Raw genomic sequence first — 17,995 nt, 5'->3', positions numbered from 1 at the left:
TAGAGTGAACAAATGCATGGTTCCATTACTTTTGTTTCAAATTTGGGTTTTGTATAAATCTCTGCACCTCGCAAATAATATACATTATCTTGCTTAATAAATCTTTTCTATGGATTATTGGTAGCATATTATTCCAGACTTAACATAATTTGCAAGATGCCATAATTAACTACATCACAAAAGTTCATCTGTTTTAATTGCAAGAATAATGGATTTGTTGGGTCTCTGTATCGCTTTCTGCTGATGACTCACAGCTCTTTTTTGTGAAATAAAAATGGAATTGATACATATTATACAGGTAGTCCCCAAATTTCCACATGATAAACCAAATAAGCCAAAAACCTAGAAGAACTCCTTAATTCAGCAAGTCTTTTATATGCTTATAGTTTCATCTTTGAATAACTGATATATGGCTTATAATTCAGATTCAGTTTATTTGCTATTTGCAGTATAGAAAACTACATTGGAAGAGAGGTACAAGTACCTCAAGTGCGCAGTATGACATTCACACAAACGGAGAGACAAAAAACAATAACCACCCAGTCAAAAACAACAAGAGGGTCCCATGAATAAAACATTTTAATGAGTACTAAAACCCAAATAAAGCAGAAAGCCAAAAAGTGCTTGTTTCAGTCATCATAAAGTCTTCATATTTAAAGTAATCACAGCTTGTGGAAAAAAGCATTTATTGTGGCGCTGTTAGGTATTATTTAGTCAACTCAGAGGTAAGAACGATACAGTCAGAGTTACTTGCAGCAAGGGTAGCCCACTTTGCAGTGAAACTACAAAGTTTTTGACACCCTATCTCTTTATTTATATGCACAGTTCAACAGACAGTTCAGACAGGGTGTGTGTGTGTGTGTGAGACGGAAAGGAGGCTGGTTCTCACAAAGATAACAATGATCTCACACACACAGGGAGGAAGGCATAGTGCAGGTGCCTTGCAACACAAAGTTTTTACATGAGTGATAACAAGTTTTTGCACCCATCCAACAGTCCCTCCTTTTATCACAAGTAAAAACATTTAATATAAAAACGAGTAAGAAAAATACTTTGTATGAGCGAAAACCCACGGACGGTAAACAGATTATATTTTGTGGGAAATACTCATACGGTCCCGCCGCCCTCGGCGACCATTAAAAGTTAAATGTTGATTAATACTTGAAATCATAAAAATAAAAGAATGATACTTGAAATCATAAAAATAAAAGAATTATACTTGAAATCATAAAAATAAAAGAATGATACTTGAAATCATAAAAATAAAAGAATTATACTTGAAATCATAAAAACAAAAGAATAATACTTGAAATCATAAAAATAAAAGAATTAAAAAATCTGCCCTGTTTATGTCATCATTGTACTTTTTCTCATTTCACTTAAGCAACAACTTCTTCCGATTTTCTGCTGTAAGGTCATTTTATGAAATACAATGTATGAGTACACTCAGGCTTTTGATGTGATTTATTTACAACATGTCATCATAATCGTCCCCTTCATTTTCGTGCATTTCTACCTAGTTCAGTGTTGCATATGCCACCATGAACAATACCAGAAATTCTGTAGGAATGGATGTGCGTCATGTTCTTCCGTCAGTGTTCTGAGATGGGTCCCGTCTGATGTCCATCTCTTCTGGTTCGGTATCACCTCCTGTGGATCCTGCTTTAGATAGAGAAAGAGTCCTGCTACCAGAATTAAGCTCAGGCTTATCAGTCCTGTCCACATGTTACAGAGAGCCATTTTATAATTGGGCGCAGATCAGCTGTTTTCTTCACCGGTTTGAGACGCTGGGCCATATGGGTCCTCCAACTCCTTTGAACTCCTTCTGCTACCCCGTCGGTTGATCTGGCTCCTGTAATGGCAAAACTGGCTTACAGTGGCTTTTATGGATCCAGGAAGGCCTCTCTGCTATTTTCAGAGCTGTGGGCGTTGTCAGGAGTACTTGAAATGGCCCTTTCCACCGAGGAGTGCTCCAATTCTTCCGGTGGAGTGTCTTAATCAGGACCAGGTCTCCAGGCCTCAGGTCATTCTGTGGGACAGGAGCAGAGATTATCGGCAGACCACTGGACATTTGTTCTTCTTTTGTCTGCAACATTTTATTCATCCACTCAGCTAATGAAGTTTCCTGTTGTGCTTTCTCTATTTCATTCATGTCAGAGGGCAGAGAAAACGGTCTGCCATGTACTATTTCTTTGAGAATACACATTCACATCAGCAACTTGGTGTCACGTGATCTCAGACTCAGAATATAGTGGGTGGAGTTATACAATGATGTACAGTAGGTGGCAAATGGAGTAAGACCAGTTTGATTTGGAGTTATTCTCATCCATAATTTAACCAGGGATAGGCATTCGGCCCATGGCCTCCCTGTTTCTTCCATTGTTTTCCTTAATCTTTAACTGAAACCCTAATGCATTAGAACTTAGTTCTATTAATTTATTTACAAAATGAGTTCCATTATCTGACCTTATAATCTGTGGGATACCATATGTGGGGAAGAAATGTGTCACTAGGTTCATCGATTACAACTAGGCAATATTTCTTCTCCCGTGTTTGCAACAAATTATGCATGATCTGCAAAAATTCTTTGTATAGTCAGAAAAATTTATAGTGTAGCATTAATGCTTTACCAGATGTGACATATTCCCCCCTTGACACGTGGGTCTTCCCAATGTGTCACTGTAGCCGCTGTGTTGTATAAATATTTTGGGAGGATTGGTTTATCTTCTATCTGATAGATGTCATCTTTTTTCTGTGCTCCTCTCTTTAGCCAGGCCTTTATTTCTGTCTTGGGTGCTGACTGTTGGGCGTCTTTCAGCACATCTGTGTCTATAAATAGCAGATCTGACATTTTCTCTTTAATAGGTTGAAATGAGTTAGTTCTGTCCCTGATGATGTTTTAAAACCTCTATTTTGCCAAATCTTAGCATGGTGATGTACTGATCCGAAAACGTATTGGCTGTCTGTGTATATAGTAAGTATTTGTCCCTCATGTAATTCACATGCTCTTACGACAGCATATAATTCTGCTGTTTGGGCTGAGCATGTATTGGGTAGAGATTTAGCTTCTATTATTCTGTCGATGGTTGTTACTGCATAACCAACTCTATTCTTTCCATATTCATCTTTAGATGCTGAGCCATCTACAAACACAACACATGAATCTGGTATAAGGATTTGAGAAATGTCTTGTCTGGGTTTTGTGCCTTCTTCAACTTTTGCTTTATAAGAATGTGGTTTTCCATCTTCTGCAGTAGGTATTAGAGTACTTGGATTTAAGGGGCACATCTTTTTAGAGTTGTGTTTGGCTGTGATAATAATAGCGATGTCAGTGTGATATGCCTTGCATGTAGCGTCAGGTGCTTCTCTTAATATTCCTGACTTCAACATATCTTGTATTACTGGCTTAGTACCTTCTTCAGCTTCTGGCTTTAAGGGGTATTGGTGGACTAATGGCCTTTTTTCAGATATTAGTTTAACCTTGTATGGTGGGAACCCCTTTATAAGTCCTACATCAGTTGATGATTGGGACCACAGTTCAGGTGGGACAGCAGCTAGGGCAGGATGCATGTTGCTCTCTTTGCTCTCAGCTAAGCCCTGTATTTGTCCCTCTGCCTCATCTAAATGTATCCTTGGATGGACTTTGACTATCCACTCCAGAATGAGCTTCCAGATTCCTGTATTAGGATCCACTTTTGACAGCGTCAGTGCTGTTCCTGCAGAGGTTTAAAGCCTCTGTTTTTCCAAATTCTTATTATTCTTTTTTATCATATTTTATAAAGTAAGTCCTTATTACATTTAAAAATGAGATCAATATTTTTGGTAGTTGCTATTATTATAAATAATGCTTGGTTTAGTTCTTATTAAAAATAAAAAATAAAAACTCACTCACTGATGAACACAAAAAATGAAGGGCATATTATATCTTATAATCTTAGTTTATCTTACCCAGTTTTATAGATACAACATACAGTTTCAGTCAGCTTTGTATTTAGTTCAAGTAACTAAAGTTTGTTTCAATTAACTCAAGTTTTCTCTATTTCAGTCCAGTTCAGTAATTCTGTTAAGGTTCATTTCATCTTATGTTAAGTTTGAGTCTAATTCAATCATTTTGAACCTGACTGGAAAACGTCTAAACGTCTGTTAAAATCTTTTTGTTTTACCATAGAGAACTGACCTAATATTATTATGGTAATGTTGAGGACTCTAATTTTTACATAACATGAAACAGACGTTTATTTCACAAAAACAGAAAGTCAAACACAGACATTTGGCCACATGAAAGTTTAAATAACCTGTTTGTACAAGAATTGTGAAAAATTGAAGACGGGTCTATGAGCTTTCTTATGGTTATCAGTATTTTCAATACAGATAGAACCTTTGCCATCTTTCTATGATTTTTCGAAAAAGATTCTGGAAACCTTATTAAGATATAAATTTGGCAAAGATCATCAGAACATCAGACCTTTATTAGCGCTTTTAAGGTCCCTCAAAGATGCATTACAATGAAATCAGTCATTCCCATTCACACACATTCACACACTACTTACTTATTTCTCTGTCAGAGTCATTTTCTTTGCAAAAATTTGAACATAATTTGACTTCTATTATTCTTAAAATGCACATTGTTTCCTCATAACCCCTTTTGTTTCCACAAGGTCTGTTTTGAACGCTTCAATTCTTTTTTTCTTTTTTTTTATTCACCAAGAATCAATAAGGTGGTCTTAGTGGGTCCACCTTAAAAGTATTGTCTGTTGGGTGTCATGTTATCATTGTCAGGTCAGTGAGGTTCATAAGTCAGTCAGAACCTTGGTCATTTGGTCTGTGCTCATAATGTTTCATAGATCCAGCCTATGATTAGTCAGCAAAACTTCCACCTATAAGAGAAAAATTGATTGTTAATGAATGAGCTGCATTTCCTAGGAACACTGTCTTCCTCCTGGATGAGCATCACCTGTTGAAAAACTTTCATCATTGTTTGTTTCACATATTCAATCAGATCTTTATATTATACCAGTAGATGAAGTTGTTAGTATCTCATGTAGACTGACATATACTGTTGCATTTGGAGAGGATCTCAGATTAAATAAATTTAGCTAGAGCTTCAATCCAGGTTCATTTTGTGTCTGCAGACTTTAGCCAATTTCTCTTTTTTTTTTTTAGACATAAAGAGCAAGATTCAAAACATTTTCAAAAAGCAGATTGTGGCAGAATGTAGACAAAACTGCTTACTGATTGACAAAATAACATTCAAGCACACAATCACCATATTAAAAGGCTCTACTTCTAGAGAATCACTAAACTTCTGGGGTCCGGTTTTGGCCCGCGGACCTTGAGTTTGACACATGCAGGGTAGAGTTACAATTTTTTTCAGACCTTTCAGCAGAGACAGGCTTCTGCTGTTTGCAAAAGTTTTATCTTTGTTTTCAGGCAGCTGCATCTCTTTGTCAAGGTCGTTTCACAGAACTGAAATTTAACTTCTCTCAAAGAGGAAAAATCAAGAATGCACACAATCTGAGCCAAATATGGAATTATTTCCCTGTAAAATGAATCTTTTGCATTTTATCATGATATTGTTGGTAGTATAACACCATAGAATGATTTTTAAAGCACCTGTTTCTCACTAATGCTTGCCTACAAAATCTTTTACTCTCAGATTACTTCTTTAACAACATTCTGTTCTCCCTTCTCTAGTCATTGTTCACTGGGTTGTCCAGTTGGACAGTTTCCATGTTGTCCACATTGTCACCTCCTATTTTAACTTCTTTTACCATGTCCTCTAAAACCATCTCTTAGTCTGTATAATTTGGGGCTACCTTGGTATTCTAAACTGGGATGGGTGGCAGTCCGCCCCCCTTTATTTGTTTTCAGTTAAGCTGAAAGTTTTTTCCTGTGCTTTTCTTAAGGCCTCAGTATTATGGTTATGTCAGTTAAAAGCTGCTCTTATTGTTTTTTTTTTTTTTATTCATCTTTTTGTTTTAATCTGTTTATCAACTGTCTGCACTCAGGGACTGAGAGGTCCCCTTTGAAATTATAATCTGGCAAGGTTTTTTATTGTCTCTTGAATCTTTTGAATGCATAATCTCTAGTTTAAGATCCCCGTGTAGTTTTAGGATTTCAGTGATAATTAAGTTACCTGAAAATCCGTATTTTATGTCATCGTGTACATATTTCTGTTAAATCAGAGCTTTTTCTCTGTCCCTTCCCCATTGTTCTTTGTTATTTTTCTCTTTTTAGTTTTCATTATTTCTAATTTTAGATCCCCTTGTAATTTTAAGACATCCATTGTATCTAATTTGCCCAAAAACCCATGTTTTTTATTTTTTATTCCATCTATGACAGATCATACCTGCTCCTTTTACATAGTTCTCCATAAACTTTACCTCCCCTTCTAAGTCAATTAGTTTACTTTGTTTCTTCCCCATTATGTTTTATGTTAGTTTAATTGTAGTATAAATGTCCCAGATAAAAGGTCACTGGCATGAGACTTTAAGGAGAGGACATTAACACGCCCTTCTACTGCGACTAATTCGCAGCGGTGTTAATTTTCTGGAATGAAATCCGACCTGAAGTCACCAGTACGTAGTTTTAATCTGGGCAAAAGAAAACACAGGACTAGCAGAATCCTGCTATGATTCTATTAAAATGCTTAGTCCTCCATACACACACAACACAGTCACACAGTTAGTTTCAGGTACCTTGTAATTTTTCTAAGTTAACTTGGTGTTATTTTATGAGCTCAATTTACTCCGTTCTTTTTACTTTTATAGCGCTTATTCTATTCCCTCGCAGGGGAATAACCCTTAGTTATTTTATTTGGCCCCCTTCTTGGCGGGGCCCTACCTTAATTTGTCACTATTCCTTCCATGGTGGAATAAAACCATACCAATGCAGCGTCCTTACCGGCGACGCACTACCAACGACTTTTAAGTACTTTTCTTCTTTTATTTATATAGCGCTTACTCTATTCCCTCACAGTTGAATAATCCTCAGTCGTTTTCTTTAATCCCCTTCACGGCGGGATTGTACCAAATTTGTCACTATTCCTTTCACGGTGGAATAAAACCATCCGAATGCAGCGTCCTTACCGGCGACGCACTACCAACGACTGTTAAGTACTTTTCCTATGAACTGTATTTTAAAACTGTCTCACCTCGGAGTTGACTTCTTGGTGACTCTCTGGACCCTGTGAGAGTCACCCCACGCCGAGGAAGGCGATAACCCACTGGCCAGGTGTGAATTCACACACACCGGGACTTTCAGCCACTCCGGCTAATGGAGGCTGTGCAGCGGTGCTTCGCTCGACGTCAAGCTTCCCCCACGGATCCCAGAGTCACTGTTAAAGCAAAGAGAAATAAGGTTATTGAATTAATCCGGCTTCGAAGGACCAATAAGTCTTGTGTATTATTTAGTCAACTCAGAGGTAAGAACGATACAGTCAGAGTTACTTGCAGCAAGGGTAGCCCACTTTGCAGTGAAACTACAAAGTTTTTGACACCCTATCTCTTTATTTATATGCACAGTTCAACAGACAGTTCAGACAGGGTGTGTGTGTGTGAGACAGAAAGGAGGCTAGTTCTCACAAAGATAATGATCTCACACACACAGGGAGGAAGGCATAGTGCAGGTGCCTTGCAACACAAAGTTTTTACATGAGTGATAACAAGTTTTTGCACCCATCCAACAGGCGCAATATCCCAATTGCTCGATAGCGCCTCCCAGAAGAGAGTAGCTCAAACAGGTCCCTGGCACGATGCAAAGGGTCCTTAATGATGGATGAAGCCCAGGAACAAAGTCTTTGTTGGTAAATGTCCTCCAGAACAGCAAGTTCGTGCGAATAAAACGGCTGGCGTTTCAGACCACTTGGTTTAAAAGTTTTCTTGCTTTAGCAGAAACCTTTACAAACCACACTGTGATAGCATTTGAAAGAAGGCTTTCTATTGCACGGTGGTAGAAATGTAACAGAATCTGCTTGTTCCTAGTAAACTCCTTCAATTTACGCAGACTAAATAGTTGCTCTCGAGACTTTTTGATAATCGCTCTGGTATTTAAATTCCTGCTGAGGTCAGTTGACAAAGAAACACCAAGAAATTTACAGTTATCAACAATTTGCACCTCCATACCATTTATAAAAACAGGTAGAAGGGATTGCCTCTTAATAAAATCAAAGACCAATTCAAAGGTTTTAGAGGCATTCAAAACCAAGTTGTTTTTCTTACTCCAAGACACTACATTTTCCACCTTAGTTCTATAACAAGAGTTGCCATATGAGGAAATCAGAAAAATGATAGCTGTATCATCTGCGTAATTAAAATACAACCCTGTGGCGGACCAATGTTTACAGAGAGTTCATCAAAGAAGCAGTCAATAACCTTAACCCTTTGAGGTCTACAGGTTAAAAAAGTAAAAATCCATCTGCAAATGGCATCATTCAATCCAAGCATCTTCAGTTTATAAATGAGTCTTGCAGGAACAAGAGAATTAAAAGCAGAACTGTAATCAATAAGAAACAGAAAAAGTTGTTCAAGTTATTCGGCATCGAGTTATAAGAAAAGAGACAATCTTCTCATTCCTTGGTTTCCGGGAGGTAATAATGTTGAGACCCTGCCACATTCTTTGTGGATTGTTCTGTTTGAAACATCCCTCAATCCTGTCTCCATAGGCCCATTTAGCAACTTACCTCTCAAAAGAGTATCTGGCCTGAATGTAGACTATAGCATCACCCGAATTAAACACTTTGGTGGCCTCCTTCAGCTTTATGTTTACATCTGCATTAAACCACGGATTCTGACTTTTTTGTTGTTTAACAAAATTCTTTGGAATACCACAGTCAATAAAAACATGCATCCAGTGACAGCCTCACAGTATTCATCTAAATCATCAGATTGGAAAACAGACCAGTATGTGGCATCAAAATAGCCTTGTAGTTTCACTGTCCTTGGTCCAACACTGAATGGTATGTAAAAACTAGAAAATTTCGGAAGAAATTTAGACGGGGCCTGCCTCTTGGTGCGTGCTTCTGGGACCACAAAGTTTCTCTGGCCGTTATTTAAAAATCATTATGTATGCAATAATCACCTTAAAAAATTACTAGTAACTCTGGAAGACTGAGGCTTTTATTTTGAAATTTTCAGTAAGCCTTATTTTAAATGGGCAACACTGGGTGAGCTCCAACATTAGTGTGAAGCTCAGTCCTGAAATGATCTATTGTTTAAAATGCAAAGGCTTTTATTTTGTAGAGCATGTTTTGTCTTATTTTGAAAGTCCAGCATGGCTGTACTTTCAGGTCTGGGTTAGTTCCATTAGTTAAATAGAACCCGCTTGCTATTTAAAAATAATTTTCTATGCACTTGTCAGCTCACAAAATTCATAGTAACTATAGAAGGTGTGGGCTTTTATTTTGGAAGTTTCAGTAAGCCTGTTTCAAAGGACCAGCATAGTCCCATTCCCATCACTGGGGGAGCTCCAACAGTAGTGTGAAGCCCACTCCTGCAATCATCTATTGTTTAAAGGCTTTTATTTTGTAGATCATGTTTTGTCTTATTCTGAAAACTTAGTATGGGTGTCCTTTCAGGTCTGGGTTATTTCTATTAGTTACATTGAACCTGCTTGCTCTTCTAAAACCATTGTGTATGCCATTATCAGATTTCAAAAATCATTAGTAAGTATGGAAGGTGTGGGCTTTTATTTTGAAAGTTTCAGTAAGCCTGTTTCAAAGGACCAGCATAGTCCCATTCCCATCACTGGGGGAGCTCCAACAGTAGTGTGAAGCCCACTCCTGCAATCATCTATTGATTAAAGGCTTTTATTTTGTAGAGCATGTTTTGTCTTATTCTGAAAACCTAGTATGGGTGTCCTTTCAGGTCTGGGTTACTTCCATTAGTTACATAGAACCTGCTTGCTCTTCTAAAACCATTGTGTATGCCATTATCAGCTTTAAATAATCATTAGTAAGTATGGAAGGTTGAGGCTTTTATTTTGAAAGTTTCAGTAAGCTTTATTTTAAAAGGCCAGCATAGTCCCATTCCCATTACTGGGGGAGCTCCAACAGTAGTGTGAAGCCCACTCCTGCAATCATCTATTGTTTAAAGGCTTTTATTTTATAGAGCAGATTTTGTCTTATTTTGAAAATTAAGCATGGTTGTCCTTTCAGGTCTGGGTTATTTCTATTAGTTATATAGAACATGCTTGCTATTCTAAAACCATTGTGTATGTTATTATAAGCTTTAAATAATCATTAGTAAGCATGGAGGGTGTATGAAAGAAATTGACCTTTAGGGTCAATCACTGTTGTCTGGGTGTTGGAACAGCAGTACATGCTGTTTAAGTTCCCCACACAACATGGCCGCCATGTAGTTGCCCCCTATGAAGCTGGTCAAAGGGTTAGGTGTCAGGTCAGGTTTAAGCCATAGAAATGAATGAATATCAATGAAAGTCAATGCAAAGTCCTCAGAAAGATAGTAATCCATGCATGTGTGTGTGTGGGTGTGTGTCTGTGTGTGAGTGTGTGATGTGTGTGTCTGTGTGTGGGTGTGTGTCCCAGTGTGAGACACAGGGAGGCAGAAAGAAAGACAGAATCATATACAGACATATACAGTAGGAGATACACAGAGCTATAAATAGAACAGTGAGGAATGAATCAGCCAATCAGCAAAGAGCGTCAGTGTAACTTGACACCTGCTGTTTCTCACTCACGCAGCACCTCTCTCTCTGTCTGCCCTGGTCTAGGCTTTATAACATGGAGGCGCATGCTCCCGAACAACTGGCCATAACTCTGAAACCGTAGGGGCGATCGATGTCATTCTTGGACCGTTTTTATCAGAACGGACAGGGGAACATTAATATTCATCCTTTATTAGTGAAAATATAATAATAAAGACACAACACTGGGTGAAAAGTAAGGGAAAATGGAGAAAAAGGCAAAAATGCCTGAACATGCTCCCGAACAAAGTCTAATATCTCGGAATCCGTACATGGTATTTGAAAATTTTTTAAACTGTGGGCGACAGCTGTCCCTCGTCCCCAATCATGGATATTTTCATAGCTCTATGTCATTCACAGTATAAAATATGATTTTTGAAAGAAATGGTGTCACTCATGGGTTACAGGTCAAGCTCTCATTGAAAATACATGGGAGAAGGCCTACAGAATTCCTGTGCGTCTTCGCGATCGAGGGTGTTTTGACAAAAATCTATGAGACTTAGAACAATTTTGAAATTATTGTGTGAAAGCAGAGGCCCGGCCCTACAATCTGACCGAAAATTGTGGCTGTAGAGCGAAATTTGTGGCCGTGAGTGCCAGTTGAAACTCATTTTTCCTGAAAAAAATCCCCTCTTTCTACACTCTAGTAACTGCCATCTCCACTGTTAAGAGTGTGATTTTCTCTCAAACTTTGTGTCGCTTGGAGTCTAATTTTATAGAAACCGTAGCAGTTATCAACAAACCGTTTTCACTTCTGAAGAGCCGTCGGATTTTCCTACAAACTGAAAGTCAAACTGTGTTTCTAGGTGAAAGTATGGCGATACAGCAGAGCCTCAAAAACAGTGAATTTTGAGGATTTCTTCACCCCTGACTCCATTCATTCCTATGGGGATTTTGGGGGGGTGGTTTTTCGTTAATTACGTCGCCATAGTAACTCGAAAACGCCAATGCAATGCACTGCTCTCCTATGCAATGCTATGGCAGGCCCCAATTACTTTAAGTATTTACTCTTCTGGATGTATGTAGGTAGATGAAGAATAGAGGAGGGGTCAGACTTGAAGAAAGGCCTGAAAATGGACCTATATGCAGACTTCATGTTACTGTAACTATGGTCCAAAATGAGTGCTTCTCAAGTGGCTTGTTTCTCATGTTGTTAATAGTTAGGGAAGGCAAACTTGTTGTTCCTGGTGACCTAAGATTAGTCACCTGCAACAATAACCACTGCGTCCATTTTAGAGTTCTCATATTTTTGTATAATATTACTTTATTCATTTAGAGGCACTGGGGGTTCTGCCCGTGGATGAATGTAGACTGTGCACATAAACATCACGGAAAACCACCGTAGCTGATAAAAAGGGCGGCACTTCACAAAGAGTCGTTCAAGATTAGCCGTACACATTTTGTTGACTGTAACACTGTCTGTGCACCAAAGTTTATTCATAAGCAAGTTGGCTAAAAAGCAGGTTTGTTACTGTGAAGCCACGTCTCTGTCAGTGACCGGACGTTAGCTAGGTAGATGAATGGCAGTGGGATCCTTGTCAAACAGTGACGAAGCCTCACAAGCAACCCACCTCCACTGGTGTCGAATCTTCCGCCTCTTTTGGCTTGCTGCGTCCCCACTCTGGGGCACTGGTCCCCAGCGTGTGTGTCAATTCAGTTTTACAGTCCCTTTGCTCCACTCTCGGTCTGCTTGTGCGGAGAGGGGCATGACTATAAATCATTGCACGTCACTTCAGGAATCACTTGTGACAATCCACTAATTTTGTCCAGAATCTTTAGAAGTGACTCTCGGTCAGATTTAACTGTGGTAAATGTTTCCACAACAAGTACAGACAACAAAATATACAAAGTGCACAACAGAGCCTGTCATTGTGTGACATGTACAATGATGGATCATTCATGTTTCCTAAATCATGCCCTCTAATTTAAAGTGTTCCCAGCTGCAGTTCTTTTGCATTGAAATGGTAAACATTTAGTGCTGCGGTCAATCCCAAAATACAGTTGTGTTACTCTTTGAACGCAACATTCAAATAATTACAGCAAACTGATCTATATATGTTTTGTTTTTCAGGATTTTGGCATCTTTTGTTATGGTATTGGTAAGACAATCAGAATCACTTATTGTGGTCTGTTGTTTATTCATATAGTTGTTGAGAATATGTACCTTTGTTGAAATTCGTCCAGCATCCACTAGGAGGACGATCTTCTGAAGCACTTCAATGAAGGCTTTCAGTTCCCTAGGGTAGCACAGATTCCTATTTAGAGAGCACATGCACACAGGTCCTGAAGAAGTTCAACCCCTTCAACCACAAACTCAACATCATCAAGAGGAGTAGTGGCGTCATCTCCGTCTACCTTTATGTTGCAGATACAAAGGTTTAACTGTTCCATTTCCCTCTGCACAGCTGAACCCTTCATAGAAGAAATACAGACACAGAACCAATGAAATACTGAAATGCTTACTATATTGTTTCAAATGATTTTGTTTCAAAAGCTATAGCCCAAAAATCTGGAAAAATTCCAGACCTGTCAAGATGCAAGTTCGGGATTTAATTGAATATATCCTGGTATATAAAAATAATTCATTTTCATTGTAACAGGTCATTTAAAGAATCATTGAATCAGTGCAAGATAGCTTCAACTGCTTATGGTGCGTTCACACCGAACGCGGATTCTGCGAATATTTCTCGTCATTTATGTGCTTTTGCTCGCTTGACATTCCGCGTGAACTCCGCGCTGCCATTTGGCAACAAGCGGCAACGCTTCTCCTCATCATCAAATAGGAGGAGCTTCTATCTGCTGCTTGCTGGTTTCAACTGAACATGGCGGACATGGATTTCATAGACCTAATTACAGTGTTTTACCTGTGGAGAGCCGAAAAATGCCGTCGACGTCCCTGGGTTCACCAGATTCTTCAGGGACGGGAACAGTTCGGAGATTACCACCACCTACTCCAGGAGCTGCGTCTGGATGACGATCGATTTCAGCGGTACTTCCGTCTATCCAGGACCCAGTTCGAAGATCTGCTTTCCTGCGTTGGGAGACAAATTGGCCTCCGGGACACCAACTACCGGCGCTGTATCCCAGCTGCTGAACGCCTGTCATCTGTCATCGGTGAGTAAATAAATCTCAGCTCAATAAAAAAACAGCCGATTTTTAATGTCCACATCTCCTAAATATAAGATATTTGTGCCTAAACATAACCAGGCCAGGTCCTTTCTGTACTTGTCTCGGTAAAAGTAATTAGTTGAGTCATACAACTCTGGCTTGCCGCACACCGCCACTATGATCTGGTCCTCCGTCATCACTGACAACCGCTTCTTTTCTGCTGCGGTCTTTCACCCTACGTCACAGCCACATCCAGTCCCTGATAGGTTGACGCGACGCGAGTTTAGGAAAAAGTTCAGATTTTTCAACTCGTCCATCGCTCTCGCTCCACTCCCGCTTCGCTCGGCGCGCCTTCCGCAGCGCGTCCTTCGTCTCCTTCACACCGACTCGCGTCGCTCCGCTCCTGAACGCACCTCTACATAGGAATAACGTAAATCGGCCGCTCCTATCGCAGAATCCGTGTTCAGTGTGAACGCACCATTAGAGTAACTACCATGAACGAATACACAGGATTTTCAAAGCTACACTGTATTCCCAAAAGTATTGGCTCACACCACCAAATCAGTGAATTCCTGTGTTCCAATCATGTCCATGGCTATTTTTTTTCCAAATATTTCACTAATTGCAAATAGCTTCTTTTTTAATCTCATCCAGTGCCACCATTAACACTCACTCATAGCAGGGGAGCTCCATTTCTGTTTCTATGTTAACTGCATGAAACATCACACAGAGGCTAGAATTCACCTGGGCTGACTAATACAAGACAATAACACTTTGGAAAAGTGTTGCCTGGTCAGATGAGGCTGGATTATAGCTGGTCATTTAAATTTTGTTTGTAAAGATGGACTCATCCTTCCCTGTAACAAAGGTTCAGGCTGCTGCTGCAGCTAGTGGTGTAATGGTGCAGATTTTCTTAGCCCACTTCTGCTCCTAAGTACCAATTGAGCATCATTTAAACACCACAGCCTACCTGGGTTTCGCTGCTGACCCTCTCAATAACATTGCAATTACAGTGTACCCATCTTCTAAATGCAACCTGTAGCACAATAATCCACCAGCTAAAATCATCTAGTACTGTTTTTTTAGCCTCCATGGTTACAAGATGTTAATCTGGGATCTCGTTCTTTCGGTCATGTCCCAAAGTTCATGGCGCTGGGTAAGGGTAGGAACGTAGACCGACCAGTAAATCTCTTCACCATGGAACGCGACGGTACAGGGTCCCCATTACGGCGGCAGCCACACCGACTTGTCTGTTGATCTACTGCTCCATTCTCCCCTTACTGATTGGACTGATTGGTACATATTTAATGATACTTGAACTCCTCCAATTGAGGCAGGAACTCCCCTCCAACCTGAAGAGAACAAGCCACCCTTTTCCGATCGAGAACCATGGCCTCGGACTTGGAAGAGCTGATCTTCATCCCAGCTGCAAACAGTGCATGCTGTAGGTCTTGGCTGGAGGAGGCCAGCAGGACCACGTCATATGCAAAGAGACAAAATCCACTGGTCCCCAAACCAAACCCCCTCCGGCCCTTGACTGCGCCTAGAAATCCTGTCCATATAAGTTATGAACAGGACCAGTGAGAAAGGGCAGCCCTGCCGGAGTCTAGCATGCACCAGGAACAAGTCCGACTTAGTGCTGACAATGCGGACCAAACTCCTGCTCCGCTTGTACATAGACCGGATGGCCCCTAATAAAGGGCCCCCGACTCCGTACTCTTGGAGCAACCCCACAGGCCACCACGAGGGACACAGTCGAATACCTTCTCCAGGTCCACATAACACATGTGGACCAGTTGGGCAAACTCCCAGGAACACCTCGAGTACCCTGCGGAGGGTGTAGAGCTGGTCCAGTGTTCCACGGCCAGAACAAAAACCACACTGCTCCTCCTGAAGCCGAAGTTCGACTATCAACTGGACTCTCCTCTCCAATACCCTGGCATAGGCCTTACCAGGGAGGCCGAGGAGTGTGATCCCCCTATAGTTGGAACACACTCTTCGGTCACCCTTCCTTTGAAGGGGAACCACCACCCCGGTCTGCCAGTCCAGAGGCACTGTTGCCACACAATGTTGAAGAGGCGTGTCAACCATGACAGCCCCACAACATCCTGAGACTTGAGGTATTCAGGGCGGATCTCATCCACTCCCGAATCCTTGCTACCGTGGAGCTTTTTAACCACTTCGGTGCCTGGGTGATGAAAGAGTCCAACCCAGAGTTCCCAGCCTCTGCTTCCACCAGGGAATGCGTGACGGCAGGATTGAGGAGATCCTCGAAGTACTCCTTCCACCACCTGATAATGTCCCCAGTAGTGGTGAGCAGCGTCCCATCCCTACTGTAAACAGTGTTGGCAAAGCACTGCCTCCCCCTCCTGAGGCCCTGGACGGTTTGACAGAATCGCTTCGAGGCCAACCGGTAGTCCTTCTCCATGGCCTCACCGAGGTCCTCCCAGGCCAGAGTTTTTGCCTCTGCCTCAGCCCGGGCTGCGGCACGCTTGGTCTCACGGTACTCGTCAGCCGCCTCAGGAGTCCCACAAGCCAACCACAGCCAATAGAACTCTTCCTTCAGCTTCACAGCATCCCTTACTGCCTGTGTCCACCACCGGGTTCGAGGATTGCCACCGCAACAGGCATGGCAGACCTTACGGCCACAGCTACGGGCAGCAGCATTGACAATGGATGCGGAATACATGGTCCACCCACACTCTGTCTCCAACCTCTGGTGGAATCTGGTCAAAACTCTCCCGGAGGTGGGAGTTGAATACATCCCTGGCCGAGGGCTCTGCCAGATGTTCCTAGCAGACCCTCACTATGCGCTTGGGCCTGCCAAGTCTGTCCGGCTTTCTCCTCTTCCAGTGGATCCGACTCACCACCAGGTGGTGATCAGTGGACAGCTCAACCCCTCTCTTCACCCAAGTGTCAAAAACATGCGACCGAAGGTCTGAAGACACAACAACAAAGTCGATCATTGACCTCCTGCCTAGGGTGTCCTGGTGCCATGTGCACTGATGAACACCCTTATGCTTGAACATGGTGTTCATTATGGACAATCCGTGACTAGCACAGAAGTCCAATAACGACTGGATTCAGATTGGGGAGGCCATTCCTCCTGATCACGCCTCTCTGGGTGTCACTGTCATTTCCACGTGGGCATTGAAGTCCCCCAGCAGAATAATGGAGTCCCCGGGAGGGGCACCATGCAGCACCCCCGACAGGCACACCAATAAGGCCGGGTACTCCACTCTACCGCTCGGCCAGTAGGCCGAAACATCAGTCAGAGACCTGTCCCCAACTCGAAGGCGCAGGGATACGTCCCTCTCATCCACTGGGGTAAATCCCACACGAGATGGCAGCTTGCCACCTCACCCCACGACCCACTCCAGAGTAGAAAAGAGTCCAGCCTCTCTTGAGGAGATGGGTTCCAGAGCCCACACTGTGCATGGAGGTGAACACGACTATTTCTAGTTAGTATCTCTCGACCTCGTCCCTCATGGTTCCCCCTGCAGGTGGTGGGCCCACTGGGGATGGCCTTGCATCTCTCATTCGGGCTTGGCCTGGCCGGGTCCTGCGAGGAGCATCCCGGCCACCAGGCGCTCTCCGACAAGTCCCAACCCCAAGCCTGGCCCTACCATGTTAAGGTGGCAGTTCAAGGAGGGAGGTTCTGTATGATTCAATTGAATTGACTTTGAAAAGTGCCTTGAGACAACATGTGTTGTGAATTGGCGCTATAAAAATACACAAAATTTAATTGAATTGGTGAGAAACCCCTGACTGAAGATTTTTTCCAAATTGGATTTCGGAAATCCAAACTTTTAAGTAGATTTGAAAGCTCAAGCATCCTACCACTACAATATTCTGCTTAGCCCATTTGAAATTTCTGAAAAAATAATTTTTTCACAATTGAAATATATAAGGCTGTAGATTGTAGGTTGGCATATAGGGAAAACTAATATCCAAGAGATGGCTAAAAGCTATCTATAGAAAAGTACATTATGATATTAAATGTTATGTATCAAAAAACTGACAAAACTGACAAAATTGTATCTCTCTTACTCAGAAGATATCAATAAATGAGTGCAGAAGACAGAAGAGGGACTGAAATGTATGCAGCTCCTTAGTCACCAACTGGTGTACCGGCTGATGGGTTATCATCAGTATCAGGATGAGACTGCAGCAGCAGACCCTCTAC

The sequence above is a fragment of the Girardinichthys multiradiatus genome, chromosome 17, assembly GCF_021462225.1.
Source record: "Girardinichthys multiradiatus isolate DD_20200921_A chromosome 17, DD_fGirMul_XY1, whole genome shotgun sequence".
Classification (NCBI taxonomy): Eukaryota; Metazoa; Chordata; class Actinopteri; order Cyprinodontiformes; family Goodeidae; genus Girardinichthys; species Girardinichthys multiradiatus.
Note: the sequence above shows the minus strand (reverse complement) of the source record.